Genomic DNA, 11,370 nt, shown 5'->3' with positions numbered 1-11,370 from the left:
CTGAAACTGGACCACTGAGGCTGGAACCCAATACCCTGCTGACTCCTGGTGCACAGCCCCTTTGCTTGGGGGCCACACAACAGCTTATCAGCATCATTCCATAATCCCAAAGGACAGGGACAGCCTTTCTTTTCAGCTCCTAGCCTTACCACTCAACAGGCATGGCGGGGCAGGCAATATGCCCAACCCAGGAATATCTTGCAGACCCAGAAGATGGGGTCCCAGGGACCCGCTATTACTGCTCTGGAACCTGGGCCATGGGCCACCAGGGGAATAAGATTAGTGCAGGGAGCAGGCCTGACACATGAACCCTCCTTTGGGGAATAAAGTAGTTAATACTACACTGGTCCACTCCAGTTTTCAGTTACTTTCTCTAGAGGCAGTTTTCTCAGGCCTGTTTCTGTTGACTCGCTGGCCCAATTTTGACAAACTTGGGCAAATGTGTGTTCCTGGTGCAAGCCCTAGCCACCAAGAGTATTTTCCTCAGGTCTTCTAGCCTCTAAAAGTACTTTTTGTGGATAACTGGATTGTTAATGATTCCGTGCACCAGACCTGTCCTGTACTTGATTCGTTGTCTTTTCTCATGCTGGTGGGGTCATCTTGAGCAGCCCCTAGCTAGCAAAACACCTTCCCTGTCAGACTTCTCAGGCCTCAGAGTCCTCTGCCTTCATGAAAGGAACCTGTCGGTCAGCGGAATCCCAGGACCAGCACATACAATTCTCCAGGTGAACAATCCAGGGTCCCCCAGCAGTTCCATTTCCTCAGGGGGCATAAGAGGCCCAGCACCTCTGCCCCTGGAGGTCAGCTGTAGTCCAAGGTCTTCAGTCCATCCTCACAGGGCATTAGGGACTTCATTGCATTGTTGTTGTTGCTTCCAGGTCCAGTGTCTTCTCCAGTGTCTCTCCCTTGTGAATAGAAGACTGCCATAAGTCTCTAAACCTTGTAGAACAAAGATTTGCAAAGGATTGGCACTGCCCACAGCACATAAGGCTTTCATCCAATAATATTAAAAGTGTACCACTGGGAGCCATCCTAGCTGTGCCAGACCATTGTAGGCCCTGTCCGTCATGTTCAGTCTCAAGTTTGCAAATGGTTACAAACTACCCACAGCCGTTGGTGAAAATCCAATCCTTTCAACTATGTTGCTGATTAGAGCAGCGGGTAAAAGAAACCGCTTGATAAGGTGATCCAAAACTGCAGCCACGTAATCTGCGCAAACACTGGACGGCCAGAAAATTCTATCCTTGCTGTTTTACCCAAACTAGTTAATTTAGTTAATCTTTCTGAAATAGCTTTTAACTCATGTTAAATTCATGTTTCACAAAGATCAGTTCTCTAGCTCACCACTGAGTGGCTGAATGTGCTTCAGAATATTCGAGTATTTGTGCTGTGGTTGGAATTTTGGTCTCTTTAGTACATTACATTCTGGGTTTTATCTTCACAAAGGCTGCTAGTTTACACAGCACAGGCTTTTGGAAGGGAACAATTCTTTACTACAACAGACCTGAGGTCCTCATGCATTACAGTGCATAGAGTACATGTAAAAATAGTGTTTTACATAAACAAAGCATGATGACATTTACTCAGAATCAAAGTGTAATGGATGTCATGGAATAAAGTCAAAAAAGTTGTAATGTTTAAAGTTCTTTATTGATGATGCATTGCAATATTCATCCTTTATATCACAGGGTGAACATGTCCATCAAGGCATGGCTTCTACACTAAGTAATTAAGACAGGGAAACAGGATTCACTAGAAACTCAAATGTTGTTGATGTTAAAGAATAACACTGTATAATAATGATTGTATGGATTTTATGACATTTCAACACAAGTGAATATTTGCATAAGACACAATAATTATCATTGAAGGTTTGCAATATGTTTGATACAGTGAAGCAATGGATATTTAATACTTAATGAATCATCATGCCTCAAGTTTCAGTCTATGAAGCAGTGCAAGCGGGGAGTGAAGCAGAGCCGCCCTCAGTATCCCTGGAACGCCATTGCAACACACTAAGGAAGGAGACTCTGTTGTTGCAGTGGTGGAGGAGCAGGACGCGAAGGACCACAATTCTTCCAGGAGTAGAGCATGAGACTGGACTCAGGCTGCTATGAGGAAATAGGGAAACAAACAAGAACACAGTGAGTGAGACACAAATCACTATATGTGCACTGACAACACAAAGTACAGTAGAATCCCAGGGCCTCATTTACAAGAAAATAACGCAGCCTGGCCCCATGCATCATTTTAAAAGCACTGGGATGAGTCGGATTAACAACAATACGATTCATCTGTGCGCTTTCCCCTGCACTGGCACACAATTGGCTGTAGCACTTTAACATGTCCTGCCATTGCAACCTGAAAGCAATGTTACACTAAAAGGCCGACCTGGCATTTAAACCTCCCTTGCCAAGTTTTAAACACCCATTTTATTACATATAAGTCACCCCTAAGGTAGGCCGTAGGTAGCCGATAGGGCAGGGTGCTGTGTAATTAAAGGGTTGTACATGTTCTTTTAAGTTTTTCATGTCCTAGTAGTGAAAGACTCCTAAATCAGTTTTTCACCACTGTGAGGCCTACCTCTCTCATATAATAACATTAACATTGTGGATTCCTTATTAAACTTAATTAGCTGTAATTCCAAATTGGGAGCAGGTAGATATCTCACATTTGGTACAGATGAAATCTGGAGTAGTGTACAGCAGGGTAGAGCAAAATATCATAGAGTGGAGCAGAGTAGAGTAGAGTAGTTTATAGTGGAGTATCATAGAGTGGAGTGGTACATGGTAGAGGGGCGTACAGTGGAGTGGCATAGAGTGAAATACCGTAGAATGGAGTGGCATACACTGGAATAGTGTAGAGAGGAGTGTAGTACAGTGGAGTGGCATAGAGTGGAGTAGCATAAGCATAGAGCGGATGGCTTAGGTTGTTGTGACATACACAGGAGTGTCATACAGAGGAGTATGGCACAGGGCAACAGCATATAGTGAAGTGGCACAGAATGTAGACTGGTATGGCGTACAGTGGAATCTCGTAGAGTTCAATATCATAGAGTGGAGTAGCATACGGTCAAGTGCCAGTGCAGTGGCATATAGTGGAGTGGTCAACACTGGGGTGGCATTGAGTGGAGTGGTGTACAGTAGAATACCATACACTGCAGCGTGGTGGAGTGGAATAGCATACAGTGGGTTGGCACACAGTGTAATAGCATAGACTGGAGTAGCGTACACTGGAATTCCAAACATTGGAGTGGCATACAGTGTATTTTGGTAGAGTGGAATACCATGGATTGGAATAGTGTACAGTTGAGTTGCATACAGTGGAATAGCGTAGAGTGTATTGGTGTACAGTGTATTAGTGAACAGTGGAGTGGTGCAGTGTGGAGTGGCATACAGTGGAATGATGTACACTGGAGTGGCACACAGTGGAATAACATACAGTGAAGTAGGGTAAAGTGGAGTGATGTCGAGTAATGTATAGTGGCATACAGTAGAGTGGTGTACAGTATAGTTACATACTGTGGAATAACATAGAGTGGACTGGCGCACAGTGGAGTATTGTATAGTGGAATGGCATATAGTGGAGTGACATACAGTGGAGAAGTGGAGAGTGGAGTGGTGTAGAGTGTAGTGGCTTAAAGTCAGATATCATAGAATGGAGTGCCATAGATAGGAGTGGCATAGAGTGGAATAGCATACAGTGGAGTGGGGTACAGTGGAGTGGTGTACAGTGGAGAGGTGTAGAGTGGAGTAGTATACACTTAAGTGCCATTCAATGGAATAGTGTGGAGTGGAGTTACGTAAAGTGGAGTGGCACACAGTGGAATATCCTAAAGTAGAATGGTGTACAGTGGAGTGGCGTGAAACAAACTATTGCAGAGTGGAGTAGTGGACAATGAAGTGGCAGTGCACTGACATACAGTAGAGTGGCGTTAAGTGGAATAGCATATTGTGGAGTGTCACGGAGTGGAGTAGCATGCAGTGGAGTGGCATGCACTGGAATAGCGTAGAGTGTAGTGGTGTACAGTGCAATTGGGAAGAGTGGAAGAGAATAGAGTGGAGTTGTGTATTGTGGAGTGGAATACACTGCAGTGGTGTACAGTGGAGTAGGGTAGAGTGGACTACCATAGAGTGGAGTGGAGTTGCATTCAGTGGAATTATAAAGAGTAAATTGGCGTACACTGTATTAGTGTATAGTGGAGTGGTGTAGAGTGGAATAGTAAATAGTGGAGTGCCATACAGTGTGGTTGCATATAGTTGAATAGTGCAGAGTGGAGTGGCATTGAATGCAGTAATGTACAGTGAAGTGCCATAGAGTGGAGTAACATAGAGTGGAATGCCGTACAGGGGAGTGCCGTAAAGTGGAAAAGCGTACACTAGAGTGGCATTCAATGGAATAGCATAGAGTGGATTGGGCTAGAGTGAGTGGCAAACAGTGGAACAGCATAGAATAAAATGACCTACAGTGGAGTGGTGTTTAGTGGTGTGGAGTGGAGTGAAAAAGCATAGAGTGGCATACTGTACAGTGTAGTGGCATACAGTTGAGTGCCATAGATTGGAGTGGTGTACATTGGAGTGGCTTAGAGTGGAGTGGTGTAGTTTGGAGTGGCATACAGATGAAGATTACATTTGTCAAATCCATTTATTTCTCAGAACAGAGTGCATAGTACAGTGGTGAGTTATAGTTATTTTTGTGTGGTAAGCAAGCTGGAAACAGTGTGTATGGTGGAGCGCTAGTTGTAATATTGTGAAGGTGGTGCCTAAATTATAAATTTAAGGTACTACAACTTTTAAATATTAATTTTTATGTGCCATTTAAGTTTGGTTTGTATAGAAAGAAGAAATAAAGTTATAGTAATTTAAATGTGGTGTGTGCATGGGAAAATTAAGTATAACTACAACTTTAGAATTTCTAATGTTTGTGACTTTAAAGTTTGGTTTGCATAGAAAAAATAAATAAAGTTTTCCTAACTATAACTACATTTTAAACTTTGGTTTTTGCACTGAAGTTATTATTTTTTTTAACAAATATGTTTTTTAATATGAATAGTCCAGTGTCGTTGAGTGGAGTGCTGTTATACGAAGTGCCGTACAGTACAGTGAAAGACAGCGTTGTAGAGTGTAGTGTCATAGAGTATAGTGGAGTTGAGTGGTAGGATAGTGGAGAAAAGTGTCATAAGGTGGAGTGGGGTCTCCTAGAGTACAGTTGTATGGAGTGAGGTAGAGTGGAGTGGATATTGTAGAGTCAAGTAAAATGTCATAAATTTGTGTGGGTTCTTGGAGAGTACAGTTGAGTGCAGTGGTGTAATGTGTTAGAAAGTCTGATAGAGTGGAGTAGAGTGTTTTACACTGGAGTGTCCCGGAATAGAGTGGAGTACAGAGTTGTACAGTGGAGTGTATGGGAATAGAGTTGAATAGAGTCTCATAAAGAGGCTTAGAGTGTAGTGCCGTTTTGTAGAGTGGAGTTGCATAGAACAGAGGAGAGAGCCGTAGAGTGGGGTAAAGTATTGTAGAGTGCAGTGAAGTCTAGGGGAGTTGCATAGGATACAGTGGTGTTAATTGTCATAGAGTGGAGTGTTATGTTGTAGAGTAGAGTGGTGTGGAGTGGACTAGAGTGACCTGGCCTAATAAAAAATGGAATAAAGTGTCATAGAGGGGAGTAGTGTGTCATATAGTGGAGTGGTCTGGTGTGTTATAGAGTCTTGGACAGTGTTGCAGAGTAGAGTACAGTGGAGTACCACAGAGTAGATTACAGTGTTATGGAGTGGAGTAGCATGGAGTAGCATGGAGTAGAGCAGAGTATGGCAAAGTGTGGGAGAGTGGAGTGGTTGATTGGAGTAGAGTTAAGTGGTATAGAGTAGAGTGGAGTACTGTTAATTGTAATAGTGTAGTACAGTAGAGTGGAGTAGTGTGTGATAGAGTCAAGTGCAGTACGTGGGGTGAAGTGGCATAGAGAAAGTTGTCCATTTTACCTCCTATGTAAACCATATATGCCTTTCAAATCTAGAATATTGGCCTATCCAACATATCTACGTTTATTTTCTTTGCCAAACACCCAGAGGCTTTTGCAAGAGGCACCCTATATTGAGCCTGATTCACAAAGGTAAAATTACATTTTGGTGTATTTTGCTGCTTTCCACTATTCACCAAAAGTCTAAGTTTACTGGTAGTAACTCACCTTTGTGAATACTGGAAAGTAGTAAAGTTGGACTTCTGCACTAAGTTTACCTTTGTGAATACCAAAAAGTAGTACACTTACACAAAAGTGTAAGTTTACCTTTGTTTCACCCCTCTTCAGCCAGGACAGCTTGATTCCAGTGGCGTGGAGAGCACGGGACTCACGTCTGAGCATACCCGTCCCACTCGGGGTGACAAATGCAAAAAGAACTATTGATGGACAGAATGCAGAACAATGTCATACATTCACCCCAGTACAGAGATCTGGGCCGAAATCCATCGTTTTGTTGCTCACCATGCCATTCCAGTTTGTACCCAGCTATATGCAAATCAATCTTGACCCTGTGCCCAATGGGAACGGTCCAGCCCGAACAGCCAGGCCAGGTCTTCACTGGACTGGAACAAGCATCCTAGGACCGGTTTCAGGGTTTCACCCCTCTTCAGCCAGGATAGCTTGATTCCAGCGGCATGGAGCGCGCTGGACTCACGTCTGAGCATACCCGTCCCACTCGGGGTGACAAATGCAAAATGAACTATTGATGGACAGAATGTAGAACAATGTCATACATTCACCCCAGTACAGAGATCTGGGCCTAAATCCATCGTTTCGGAAGGATATGCCCAGACGTGGGTCCCGTGCTCACTACGCCACTGGAGTCAAGCTATCCTCGCTGATGACGGCTGATAGCCAGAAACCAGTCCTAGGATACTTGATTCCGGTCCAGGGAAGACATGGCTTGGCAGTTCGGGCTGGACTGTTTCCATGAGGCACATGGTCAAGACTGATTTGCATATGGCCATGTCTGAACTGGGGTGGTGGGGTGAGCAAAATAACGTTGGATTAACCCCAGATCTGTGACTGGGGGTAAATGTTTTGCCAATGTGCAACATTCCGTCCATCACCTTGTGTGTTTTGCTGTTCGCCCTATGTGGGAAGGGTATGCCCAGACATGGGTCCCGTGCTCAATACGTCACTGGAGTCAAGCTATCCTAGCTGATGGTGGCTGATAGCCAGACACCGGTCCTAGGATGCTTGATTCCAGTCCAGGGAAGACATGGCTTGGCAGTTCGGGCTGGACTGTTTCCATGAGGCACAGGGTCAAGACTGATTTGCATATGGCCATGTCTGAACTGGGGTGGTGTGGTGAGCAAAATAACGATGGATATAACCCAGATCTGTGACTGGGGGTGAATGTTTTGCCAATGTGCAATATTCCGTCCATCACCTTGTGTGTTTTTCTTTTAATATGTGATGGTCTCCACTGGCTTCTATATGTAGTGGTCAGTGAACAAGGTTGCAGGGTATTGTTGCCCGGATCTGTGATGATGCTTCTCCAAGAGTCAATATATCTACATCTGGTGCTTGGGATGGTGGTAGCACTATGGAAGGGTGCCACATGACTCAGGGATTTAGTTGGGATTGCACACCTGTTGGACCTGGCCCTTTTGACAGGTTCACCCTAAACTTTTTGCATTTATCCTGGCCTTTTTCCCTATATAGTGTTAGTAGTTTTAGGCCTATAGGCACTTTAGCACTGTGTCCCACATGGCCGCCTATTTTTGTGTTTTCGTAGCATGAGCCCACCCTGCTTTTGTGTCGTAATTCAGAGGGAGCCTACCCCTCATTGCCGCATTTTTTCATGGTTGGAGCGGGTGCGCACCCCGCTTGTGGGTTCCTCCTCATGTCCTACGGGGGCATAGTTATTTTCAGTGCCTTTGTGGCTCCAATGTTTGCCCCATAATCTCAAGAGCCCCGTGTGGCTCTGACGTGGGGGCCAGTTCTTTTTAGGACATAATTGTGTTTTAGGAGCCCGCCTGCTCCACCGTGGCCATATTTGTACCAAGGGCCAGTGGGGCCCATGTTTGCTCCACCATGTACACAGATTTTTACAGCACCAGTGCGCTCCACGTTTTGGGGGCAGGTTCTTTTTCTTGATTGTGGCCTAATTATTTCAGGAGCCAATGTGCTCCATGGGACATCTGTAACGCCCTGAACGTCTCAGGATCGTTTTAACAGACACGATAATGAGGACGCAACCACTTGTGGAGGGTTAGTTATTTTAATGAAGGCAAAAACAATACAAAGAATAAACAAAAGTTATAGTCACTGGAATCCTCCAGGCTAAGTACGTTACCAGCCCACCGCACGGATGGTCCTAACCGTCCTCTGCATATACGCCGATCCCGGCGTATGCCAACAGAGGGCAGAAATGAAATGGCCGACAATGCCAATCGGTAGGCTGTGAGGGGCACGAAGAGTGTTGGGGAGAATCGAGGAGTCAGGGAAACACCCAGCCGGGGTCTCTACCTGAAGGGAGCAGCCGCTCAACCTCTTCCTCAGACTGCACCGGGACGCGTAGTCACCTCCTGGTGATGCGTCACCGATACCCCAATCAAAAGCAAGAAGACTGAACCGAGAGCAGCCGCTCGATCGATCCTGTGGACTTCCGAGTCTGTAACGCGGCAAACACCTCCTGGTGTGCGTTACAGCTGGCAGTCCCTGTATCTCTGGTCGGGCTGGGAGTTACGACTCCAACCAGCAAAAGCGCCACTGCGCTTTGACTCAGCCGAGTCAAAAAGCGAAGCTCAATGGTTGACCGGTAGAGCTTCCGGGTCCTTCACAGGTGACGATGGGGCAAGACACGGCCCAGGGAGTAACGACTCGACCTACCTCCGTTCTTGCCTTGCTGGAGCACCACTCCGGAACACTGCTCTTCACGAAGCAGGTACGTCGGTGTAAACACAATATCCGACAGCGTTGTACCTCCCGGTTCCTCCCTTTATAGGGCGTGTGTTCCTTGAGTTATGTAACAGCTCTCCTGTTTACATAAGGGCGTGTTTTCCTTGAGTTATGTAACAGCTCTCCTGTTTACATAAGGGCGTGTTATCCTAGAGTTATGTAACAGCTCTCCTGTTTACATAAGGGCGTGTTTTCCTTGAGTTATGTAACAGCTCTCCTGTTTACATAAGGGCGTGTTTTCCTTGTGTTATGTAACAGCTCTCCTGTTTACATAACCTCTCAACCGCTAAGCATCCTGGGAGATGTAGTCCGTTTTCGCTGGTTACCGTTGTCTTCCCCTCGCATGACAGGAATTCTTGACAGTACATCCTCCCTCTCAGCGGCTCCCCACGGGTCCAGCGCTGGCAGGAAAACGCCGATGGAACAAGGAGACCAAGCACGGAGCATGAACCCCTTCAGCCGGTTCCCATGATTGCTCCTCCGGGCCATAGCCTTTCCACGCAACCAGGTACCACAGCTTCCCCCTGCGCCATTTGGACGCCCGTATGCCCGATACTTCATACTCCACCTCCGACTCCACGCATACCGGCCTAGGTGTCCCAGACGGCTTGGAGGGTGCAGGTTTGAGCAATGATACATGAAAGACAGGGTGTATCCGCAATGACTGGGGCAAGCACACCTTCACGTTCACGGGACCCATACTTTTGGCAATTCGATAGGGGCCCATGTACTTGGGATGGAACACACTGTTCTTTCGAAACCTCATGTTTCTTGTGGATATCCAGACGTAGTCTCCAGTGCGGTACAGTGGCCCGGGCCTTCTCTTCCTGTCTGCCGCAGCCTTGTATTTTCTCTTGGCCTCTATTAGGACAGCCCTTGAGCGCATCAACGTGTCTTTTATGTGTGCCACCCTGTCCGCTGTGGCGGGAATCCTGTCCTCTCTGAACGGATGTAGAAATGGCAAGAACCTGGGATGTTGGCCATAGTTGCTATAGAACGGAGATGACTGTGTGGAGCTGTGAGTGGCGTTGTTATAGGCTATCTCTGCAACCCATAGCAAGTCGACCCATTCTTCCCTGCCCTGGTCCACAAAACATCGCAGATACTGTTTGAGCGTTTGGTTCAGGCGCTCGGTTTGGCCGTCCGTTTGAGGGTGGTAGCTGGTGGACAGGGCGGTCTTAACATGCAGCGCAGTGCACCAAGTCTTCCAGAATTGCGCAGTAAACTGCGACCCCCGGTCCGACACGATCACCCCAGGTAATCCGTGCAGTCGTACCACATTCTTTAGAAGTAGTGACGCCAATTCCCCGGCCGTCGGGACTCTCTTGCAGGGGATGAAGTGCCCCATTTTCGTCAAGTAATCCACCACCACCAGTATTGCCGTCATCCCCTGGTCTACCGGTAGGCCCACCACGAAGTCCAGTGATATGCTATCCCATGGTCTATCCGGGGTCGGAAGTGGATGTAAGAGCCCTTGGGTTCGGCCATGGTCGGCCTTCATGGTAGCACACGTAGGACACTCCTGTCCCCATCTCCTGACATCCACTCTCATGGTTGGCCACCAGAAATGCCGTCCCATGCTAGCCACCGTCTTTTCAAATCCCAAATGACCTGCGCATGGAGAGTCATGGCACCAGATGAATGCCTGTTTCCTTAGCCTAGGCGTGGGTATCAATAGGCACCTGCCCTTCAGGGGTATCCCGTCCTTCAGCTGCCATTCTCTGTGACTGAGGAGCCACCTCCGCCATGCGAACGACCTGATCCCTCTCTTTATTCCCCTCAGGAAAGTATCCGGTTGGATAACCCCCAATACCATCCTCGGGGAAATGATGGAACGCTCGGTCGCAGGCAATGGTTCCTTAACCTGCAGATTGACGGGACAGGGCGTCCGCCTTCCGGTTTTCCGTCCCCGGCCGATATGTGATGCGGAAGTTGAACCCCGCAAAGAAGATCATCCACCGCAGCTGCCTGGGAGAAAGGTGTCTTGTGGCCGTCATGAACTGTAGATTCCGATGGTCCGTGTACACCGATACTACATGTCTTGCCCCCATCAACCAATGCCTCCATTCGGTGAAGGCGTCCTTGATTGCGAGAAGCTCCTTCTCCGCAATATGGTAGTTGCGTTCGGCGTCGTTGAGTTTGCGGGACATGTACGCAACGGGATGAAGCACCCCTGTGTCGTGGTTGCGTTGGGACAAGATAGCCCCCAGCGCCACATCCGAAGCGTCCGCTTCCACCACGTAGGGGAGATCCGGATCGGGGTGAGCCAACACCGGCGCCTTACCAAAGGCGCTTTTCAGGGCCTCAAAGGCTGTGTTCGCTTCAGGGGACCAGACAAACTCCTTGGACTTCCTCAGTAGCTGTGTGATTGGGGCCACCAATCCTGAAAATCCATCTATAAACCGCCTGTAAAAGTTGGCGAAGCCAATGAAACTTTGGACGTCCTTCACG

The 11,370-nt window shown here is 47.3% G+C and overlaps 1 long non-coding RNA gene across 1 annotated transcript in view; it reads right to left on the bottom strand.

Annotated features, from left to right (window-relative positions):
* Window positions 1-1,628: 1,628 nt before the first annotated feature.
* Window positions 1,629-11,370, bottom strand: part of LOC146822229 (uncharacterized) — a 159,869-nt gene continuing 150,127 nt past the window's right edge. The window contains exon 3 of the long non-coding RNA XR_014963250.1: window positions 1,629-2,111. This is a non-coding gene — a long non-coding RNA (uncharacterized LOC146822229). The remainder of the gene's footprint in view (window positions 2,112-11,370) is intronic.

This window comes from Triturus cristatus, chromosome 6 (genome assembly GCF_964204655.1).
Source record: "Triturus cristatus chromosome 6, aTriCri1.1, whole genome shotgun sequence".
Taxonomy (NCBI): domain Eukaryota; kingdom Metazoa; phylum Chordata; class Amphibia; order Caudata; family Salamandridae; genus Triturus; species Triturus cristatus.
The sequence above is the reverse complement of the archived record's forward strand: the minus strand, read 5'-3'. Positions and strand labels throughout refer to the sequence as shown.